The sequence below is a fragment of the Kogia breviceps genome, chromosome 13 (genome assembly GCF_026419965.1).
Source record: "Kogia breviceps isolate mKogBre1 chromosome 13, mKogBre1 haplotype 1, whole genome shotgun sequence".
Classification (NCBI taxonomy): Eukaryota; Metazoa; Chordata; class Mammalia; order Artiodactyla; family Physeteridae; genus Kogia; species Kogia breviceps.
Window position 1 is genome coordinate 59,637,084 of NC_081322.1, and position 9,974 is coordinate 59,647,057.

Sequence of the window (9,974 nt, forward strand, 5' to 3'; positions counted from 1 at the left end):
CAGATTTGATCACGTGTTGTAGCATACTTATTTATGGAGGTGACCACGTCTCTAGACTCTCAAAGACAGAGACACTAATTTAATCATGTTTGATCCTTCAGCCACAAAATATTGCTTAGCTCTTGGTAAGTGTTCAAGAAATATATTTTGAATAATAATGAATGAAGAAAAGGAAAAAAAAAAAACAATGAAAGCCCACTTCAGTGGGAAGCAGTAGACTCTAGGATCAAATACACCTGGGTTCTTTTCCAGTTTCTCACTGGCATGTATGTAACATTGGCCAGTTACTCTGTTTTGTTCTACTCATCTGTAAAATATAGGTAAAATCTCATAGGGGTTTTGTATTCAGAACACAAGTAAGATTCCTAGCATTAAGTACTATATGTGCTCAACTTGTCCCCATGTGAAAGCCTGCTGCTTGGCTCTTTGGAAAATTCCTAGAGAAATCACGAGATTTCTCTCTTGTCTGTAGTATCTCTTGTTTGTAGTATCAAAGCACAGTTTCCAGCCTATTGATGGTAGTTCACTCTGAAAATGTGTGTAGGGATGAAATTCTCCAATTGAGGTCAACAACCATAAGGAAATGCAGGCATGTGTTGTACCTCTGAGATTTTTTATGTGCAACGTTTGTTTTAGAATTGTAGTTTTACATTAGCTGAATATAGTTTTGAAATGTGTCTTCCACTAGAGTCCTGAAAAACAATGTGTGTATCCTGAACAACAACTTAGCAGTTCTCATACCTGGGCTTTCTTCCCAGTTCCTGTGCTATTTCCCCAGACAACAAATTAATTAAATGGCCTTTGGCCATAACTCTTTCCCTTGAGTCAGCTTTTCTCTCATATAAAGTGTAGAGATAGGAGGGATTTAATTAGCCCAATGCTTGGCACATTGCATGCACTCCATAAAAGTCTGTTGAGATTTGGAATTCTCTTTAGACGAAGGTCACTTTTGCTATTACTATTAATTTATGAGCATATCAGTAATTCCTGTGCTGATAATATTGACAGTGAACAAGGACTTAAGAAAAGTTAACTCATAATTTACAGGAATCTATGATGAGAATTCAGATTTTCAACAACTCTCCCATTTTGAACGTATTCACTATTGGTTTAATGTTCTAAGGCCGTGATTCTATGTATAAAGCTCTGGGATTCTAAAAGAGTGAATAACTGCAGCAATTACCTGGATATTTCCACTGGAAAGAGAGAGAGAGAGAGAGAGAGAGAGAGAGAGAAAGAGAGAGAGAGAGAGAGAGAGAGAATGTGTGTGTGTGTGTGTGTGTGTGTGTGTGTGTAAGCCCAGACTAAATATAGAGTCTTCATTCATTATGTAAGCTACTTAAGGGAAAGGATATTGTCTTAATTTTTATCTCTACAGCAAAGTTATTATTGCTAGTTCAAATCCAAAACTATGCATAAATTATGAACAGTTTAAAATACTCTTAAAAATAAGTTTTTAGAAAATATTTTGCCTAAAATATTGTTTTTACTGACGTAGAAAATTTTTCTTAGCTGTTGCCACACTTAACATTTCTTACTGATGATCTATGTTGTGATGATGGCAGTAAGCAGAAAAAGCTTAAGGAAATACACACAGTGCTGATATTTTACTAAAATGAATGTAGCACTAATTCATAATCATAATTCAATTTTTAAGTAAATATCAGACTTTCCAGAGTGTCATTCCCTTAAGGCTGAATGTTTATAGGCCCAAAGCCTATGTGAATTTACACAGCTGTTTTGAGGCTTTGCATATTTCCTTGTTTTAGGTGCTTTGATTTTTTTTTAAAGGGGCATTTTTATACTGAAATAAAACACAACTATTAACACCAGCCTCAAGGGAAAAAGAAACTAACAAACCTACAGCTTAAAATGTTTCAATATTTTGCCTTTAAAATCTTGTACATCCTTTAGAAGTTGGAAAAGTAAAAGCCACCCCCTGCCAAAAAAAGACTGAGGACAAACTGTCATGATTTCAGAAAATGATAGCAGGAAGTGCAGGTGTTAATACTAGAAAGTTTGCCTGTGAGTAAAATGGTACCTCCGAAACAGCCCCTATTTAAATGTTTTTGAATCTTTTCTTGGGCACGGGTGCCTCTATATTGCCACCATTACCACACAATGCGAGCGGTACTGCAGAGTGTTTTCTGCATGGTACTCAGCCAAAAGCGAAACAAGTTGCCTACAGACAGAGAGGCCATTTATAGAACATATTTGCTCATACCAGTGCTAGGCAGTAACTCAAAGGCAATGCAAAGTCGTCATTTCTCTTTACCTTGCCGGGTGCCACTCTGACCTGGAGAGCCATGTACACATTCTGTGTCAAAGAGGTGGTGAAAGCCACACTCCTTATATCAACGACATCTGGAAGGAGAGACAGTTGTCACGGTGAGCTTTGCAATTACTACTGTAGACTGTGAGACGCAGTAGTTCAGGATGATTGGATTACACAAAAAAATGAGACAGAAGCCATCTGTGAGCCACGCATAAGCTGCTGAGTGCCAAAATGAACATCTTTATTAAGCGACTGAGTTCTCATACCATTTGTAGTTTGGTCAAGTTTGAAAGGGGAGTCGATTGTTTTTAGACAGTGCTGCAAATAGGTAGGGACTTGAAATTCTCCCTGGCTGTGAGAGTAATTACTGTCTCATACTTAAATTAGAGACATGGCTTTTCACTTAGGAAGTCCTGAGGTTGAATCCAGAGGAGGCTGCTGCCTTCCGTGTTAAAGCATGACCTGTCCTCTCTGTTTCATTTGCAAAGATCAGAGACTGATGGAGAAAGAAATCATTACTCCCTTTCACATCATGACAAAGCAGTATAAAAATTCTCACTTTCTGTTGGGAGCAAGAAGGAATTTTGTGCTCCAAAATAATGGCTTTTATACAGTCAGTGAAATGTTTTTAAGAACTGCCAAGATGCAGTCAGTACTAGAACTCCATGTCTCTCTGTGCCCCAAAGCTCCAGAACCAGTCCTGCATTTACCACGTTTCATCCCTCCATCTTTTGATTGGCGGTCACTTGTAGATGGGAATTCAACTGTGTTCTGTAGTTCTTTTCCCATTGCAGTATCTTTTTAACCTCTGTATAGATCACATTATGCAATACATATCCCCATACATAGAAGTATGGCTCTGGTAAAGGTGAAAAGAGTATCTTTAGCAAGCCCAGTACTTGATATTTTTCTTCTGGAAATGTTTTAAGTTTGACTCTCATAATGCATATTAATAACACTATCAGTGCTCTCTTATTAATATGCCTTAGATGATTCCTTTAATATGTGGCTGCCCTGCATCTCTACTTACATTGTGAGTTCTTGCAGAGAAAGGCTCTTCTGCCTGCTGGTAACTTTGGAACAGCTCCCACTGTCTGCTTCAGATTTTGACAAATGGTGGACTTTCAGTAAATGTTGATTCACTGTTTGAATCCAGAGCTTTGCCCTGTTTGTAACAGCAGCCAGCCAGCCTTTCTCCCTAAAGAGGGCAGGGAGTCATAACCCAGTACAGAGCAAAGGCCCTGTGTTCACTTGCTCTCCTCCCAACACATTCAGAATGTTTTGTGTACAACTCAGACTCCATCGGAATATTTAGTTCAGTAGTATCCACCCCAAACGTATGCCCCCAGGAAGTTGGCACTATACATTGGGAACCAATACTAATTTTATTATAACCATCCCACTGGATAAAATATTGAAAAGTACTAATTTTTTACAAGAAATTTATACTAGAAAAATTAAGTGACCAATAGAGTACATTGTATGGAAACTGTGTGTGTGTGTGTGTGTGTGGTTGCATTTGCAACAATAAATATCTTTTATTTGAACTACTGATATGATCTATCATGAGAATATGGCATTATGTAGATGCACATACATACACATTTAATAGCTCTAATTCTGTTTTTCAAGTCTGCCATTAGATTGATAAAATATATGCATGTGTACCTATTGTATGTGTATATGTATGTGTGTATATATGTACATGTGCATATGTATATTTCTTTTCATTCAGCACACCCATATGGAAGTTAAGAAATAAAATATGGAAAACTCTTTACACTCTTGGGTTCTAAATTGTGCCCCTTGACATTTGATCTTGTTTTAAAGTGTTTTTAGTCCCTTTGTATAACTTGTATCCAGAGTTCTCCTTTGTTAAAACCTAATTTAGCTACGTCCTTCATAGCAGAGACATTAAAAAAAAAACCAAGGTATTAAAGAGATATTCTCAAAATAATAGTAAATAATTTAAAACTTCTTCCTGAGAAAATCAGAGGAGAAATTCAGAAGAGAAAATTAGTTCAGGTTTGCAATCACCAATCCTAAGTCTCTGGGGCCAGATATGTTTCCAAATTTAGAAAAATTTGAATTTTAGGCAGATAATAGTATCCATATAATATATTACATCACACTCCCAAGAGGACTGGAGATTCACTCTGTATTCATATGCATTGTTTGAGCAGCAAAATGTATGAATATTCACTTCAAGCGGGATAAATAAAAAGAGTAAATAATTTTATGTCAGTTCAGGTAAGGTTTTGCCACCAAATTAATTCAGGTCAGGTAATTTTCTACCACCGTAAGAGTTGGAAAAATAATTAGCTTTCAGAACTTTTTAGATTTTTGGCTCTATAGCTAACAAACTGTGGAGTTGTACAAATTTAATCATAAGAATCTGAAGATTGGTGTTGATGATAGAACTCCAAATAAAATTTTAAATGATATGATGAAGATGAAGTTGTGCTTTAACAAAGTCAAATTATCAGTAAGAAGTAAAAAGTAAAATTCTTTGCCTCTTGTGCCAGGGTTGAATGAAACCGGTTTCCACTAATGCTTTCTGTTCCTCTTATTATAGTTGGCTTTGCTTTGGAAGCCCAGTGCTGTGTATTTTTAGTTTTGACTGCTTCTTTTAACCCATTTCTCCCTTTCCTGGCCTTCTACCATATCTGTTGTTCACTGCCTTTTTGAAATTAAAATATGGTACTCTCCAGGATATCACTAAATCATAAAAAATATTAAGAACACACAGGCTCTATTTTATTTCAGGGAGCCATGGAAATACCAATCAAAACTGAGGTGAATTTTTTCTGTTTATAGCCTTAATGGAGTTTCCTTTAGGTTTGGGTCCATGTTGAAAAGAAAATCTATGTCTACACATATAAGTACACACTGATTTCATTGTTTCAGGTTTATGGAGTAACAAATTATGTCTTGAAAGATAAAGTCACAATAAGGGACAGTACATCTAAACAGTAATGACACAGAATCAAAAACAGTTGGCATGGGCAATTAGTTATGAATATTTAAACCCTTATTAGATGGTAACTTTCACGCTCCCTCCCATGAACCTAAGCCAGGGCTACTAATAACTGCAAATGTGGACACTTGAGTTTTAGTATCTCACTTTACCTACTTTTAATCCAGTTAGCCACAGTTTGGGGCCTGAAATGGGCAGTACAGGGTGGAAAAACATGAAGAGGTTATAGAAAAGAGCTGAAGAGTATATACATCATATCAAATTGAAGCAATGCCTGGGAAAGAAACATACAAGTTAGGGCAAATTTAATACAATGATCACAGAGTAAAAATAAATACTGAATGATAAAGTTAGAGTCCTGTTTCAAAGAATGCGCATTGGATTTCCAATACGAACAGAACACAGAGTGGTGGGAAAGAGAGGGAGAACATTCCAGATAAGAGAAATGTAAAACACAAGGGAAGTGAGAACAAGCCAGTGAGATCTGCTTTGCTAGAAACTGAGGAATGAGACTAAGGTAGTGGAGGACCGCTTATTGGTGGAGGCCTCAAAAGACAGACAAGAGAATTATATTTTGGTTCAAAATAAAATAGCCGTGTTCTTGAGCAGTCATGTGACAGATGAAATCATCATATGAGGAAAATTACTTTAATAGCAGTATAGAATAAAAGACCACAGAGAGGATGTTGGTTAGCTTGTTGCAGAAGGCTTGGGATTTGGTTTTTGTGGGCCTAGAAGAAGTGAGAAGGAATAGATTTTTAAAAATACCTTGGGTACAGAAGTGGGTCATCTTCATGATAGAGGACTAGAAAAGAAGGCAAAATGAAAAAGTAAAAATGACTTCAAGATTTTGATGGCAACAAATTAAGGTGATTGTGATACTATTGGTAAAAATGGTGAGGTTAAGAAAATAGGAAATGAGAAGCAAACTGTTAGATTCAACACATTAAGTTTCAGGGCCAGTTCAAACTTCAGCAAGCATCAGAATCACATGGAAGTCTTGGTAATAAAACACAGATTGCCGGAACCCACTCCCAGAGTTTCTGATTCCACAGGTTGGGGATGAACCCAGTGTTTGTGTTTCTGGGTACTGCACTTTGGGAACCACTTCTGTAAGGCATATCCTCATAGACAATTAATGATGATGGAGGTAAGGGTGGAGGTCTGAGGCCAACAATATAAGTATGGGAATTATCCATACCCAGGTCATTGTTGAAAAACTATGCTGTGGAAATTTCTGATTTATAGCACTTTCCATCATTTTTATACCCTCTCTCATCTGTTGTCTTAATTATATTGCTGACATTAAAGTGAAGTAAATGTTCAGTCTCTGGCAGTTGGGGAAAAGGGACTGATAGCTTAAGAAATAAAAAACTGGTTCTGAAAATAGACAGTGGGTGTATAAGGGAAGATCAGAGCAGGGCTTTTGAAGGATGAAACAGAAAGAGATGTAGGAGCAAAATGCCATCAGGCATTATGTGGTGGTAGGAAAAAGGACCTCTAGGTACTTGACAGACTACTCTAGAAATTTCCTTTCACTCTCCCCGAAGAAGCAAAAAGGTAGAAAGTTAAAAGGAAAAGTTAATAAGTCTACTTTGTATTTTAATTATTGTCAAGTACCCAGGTGCTTCAGTGAAGAGTTTCATGTACATATAAATTACTTCTGTGCCCTCGCATATTTGCAGAAATCTAAATGAGATGTTGTTCCATTTAAAATTTAAATAACTCCCTTGAGAAAATGCCAAACAGATTGCTTCAACTAGAAGCCAATGCATAAACATGTATTTGTTATTTACTTGTTACTGTGTTCAGCATTTTGGTGTTTTTGCATGAAACCTAAAGTCCTCTGTACTGTGATTTGATGACCCTAAAATGGTGTGTAAAAAAGTAAACAAACAATACTGTGGTAGACGCAGAGTACATGATTTATAGAAAGACTTTTTCCCTCTTCCAGAGATAATGGTTACCAAATATGATACTCCATTGTTCCAAAAGGGTTCAGACGTGCCTAAGCTCGCACTTTTTACAAAATGGCAGGTTCAGATCCACAAGTGCAACTCTTTAAGGGGTGACTCAGCAGAGGGAATTTCGCCTGAGACTTAAGGGGTGAACTTGGCTTTGTTCAGCAGGCTCTGGCTGATTGAGTCAGCTCGGTTCTGGCAAGGCAGCTGCTGGCAGAAATGTGCAGTCATTTCACATTCTCCATATTCTGATTGCAACTTACCTCTTACAAGAATAATTTGAAGTTAAAATGGGGGTGGAGGGAAGTTCAAGTTCAATACTTAATACTTGAAAATACACAACTTCCATGCTCTAATTGGGGAGAAATTTGACTAAAAACAGATTATATATATATATAAAAAAATGCCCCTAGAGTTTTTTGGACATAAAATTGTTTTTTGAAAACAACAATATGATGAGTTAAGAGTGAATGAATCAGAAACATACGGATTAAATTTTCCCTGAAATTTGCATGGATTTGGAAGTCATGGAGAAAAGGGCACTTGGCAAGATACATTTGAGATTTTATCCAACCAAAAACATTCAAGAAATAATCTGAGGTGCTTTGGTAGACACAAAACAGTGCCAAATTCTTTCATTTTTATAAACTGCACTACAATAAAAGAAAAGAAAAGAAAAGAAAATGACCTAACTGTAATTTAACAAAGACATGGGATACTGCTTGTACAGCAACTAGCAAGCTCTGCAGATAAGCACCAGCTTTTTAAGAGATCAGGCTATGGGTGTTTAAGAACAAATCTCCATCAAACAGGAGCAATAGTTCTGCAGACTACAAATGCTCTAGGCCCACAGATATAGCCAGAGCACAGGCTGAGGCTGTGGAGGGAATGTATTATTTGCTGGCCATTTTTCTCACTCACCTAAAGGAAATTAAGATCAACAACAACGACTAAAATACTATTTTAAGAAAAACACACAGTGATGCCTGTTTGTATGCATTACTAGCTTTTTGTTTATTTGGTTTTTTTGGTTTTTTCTTACACAGCATGTCGGTAAACTGATACTCTGTGACTGAGATCGCTGTTAAGAGCCTTCTGGCACTTCTACTATCAGGTAAGACAGAGCCAGATTTATATAAACTTTGGCACTTTAACAAGTCAAAATAAGCTTCAAGTTGCTTTATAAGCATTTAAAGTCATCAACAAAATGATTTACGAGGAAAATACGTTTTAAAAAATCTCAGTTCTGTCGTTTTCATTGTATGAAATATTTTTCAGCCTTATCAAAGTTCTTAGTGTAACATTTTTTTCCCCGTGCCTTTTTCTGGAGGATCAAATCCTAACATCCCATTCATACAGGACTCATATAAGATCCTATTCAATAACTACATTCATATAATAGCTTAGGAAGTAAGTACTATATAAAGACAGACATTTTCTAAATATTCAATGTTTAGTTGTAAAGAGAGGTAAAGAAGAGGAATAGAATGCATAGTGAGAGCTTTTATGGGTATGGAGACCAGAAAGGATGATAATCTTTGTGGTATTTAATCCACGGACCTAAAATTTAAACTTACACTATGGAAACAAGCAAGGACATTAGAAACCTTCACTTCCTCCAGATTTGCTCTTGACCCCGGGTAAGTACACTCACTTCTTCTTACTTTGCAGATGGGTTCTAACTCCCCAGAAGGAAAGCTCCTGTGAGCATAATAAAATCTATCATAAGCTCTTCACTTTCTGACTAATAAGCTAGTAATAAGGGCAGCTTTTAAGTGGGATCCAAACGTGAACTGGGGAGTCATTTACAGAGCAGATCCTGCTGGGTGTGTACATTATTACTTAGGGAAACTAAATTAGTTGTATAAATAACATTTGAAATATTTGAAAGTCAGTCCCTCTGGCTTAACTCTAGTACTATCATATCATATGCAGGGAAGGGAAACTTGGAGATGACAAACAGTGCAAAAGTAGGTAGATTCACTCAGAAGATGGAAGAGAGACCGAAGATGCAAATGCTGGGTTTCTGTAAGTCTTTCTTTAGGGAAAATATCATGTCCAGTTGAAAGGGATAAAGGCCTTTTGGTTCCAAGGAGGAGAGCCTGAGCCCTCTGTGAATGTCAAAATTTGCAAATTCTACCATAATATACTATTTTCCCACAAAACAAAAGCAAACCCACAAGTGAACATCTATGTACCTTTTCAGACACATAGTGATTTATCTCTCTCACTTGATAAGTACATTTTATGTTTCTGGTACTTTCTGAATCCGTTTTACAGTCTGCTTTTATGTGTTTCCATGTAGCGCTCAACAGGGAACTCAGTTGCCTTGTAGAGCAGAGCCATTGCGAACCCCAATATACCACTTTTCAATATAGCAGAGATTTCTCTGTCTTGGCTAAAAGCCATGAATTTCTTATACCAGTTTGCTCCATCTGCACCTCCATCTTTGGCCTTGACAATTGACTTTCTTTCCAGGGCCTGTTTTTAAAAATAAATAGATTTTTTTGTCTCTTTCCCATGTTAGCAGTGTCTGACATGATTTCCTGCATGTGCCATGTTAGAGGAAGAAAAGATGCTACATGGAGTTGTGGCTGCTGAATGAATGGCTGGGCTCATTCTTAGGGAGGTGACCAGTTCTTACTGATGAGAACTGGGGTTGCAGCGTGGAGGTCACCTCCTCTAGGGGGATTTTCCAATACTTTCTCCTACCCCAAGTCGCCCACCTTCTTAGTTTATGCTTCTACCCGTGTTCCTACGG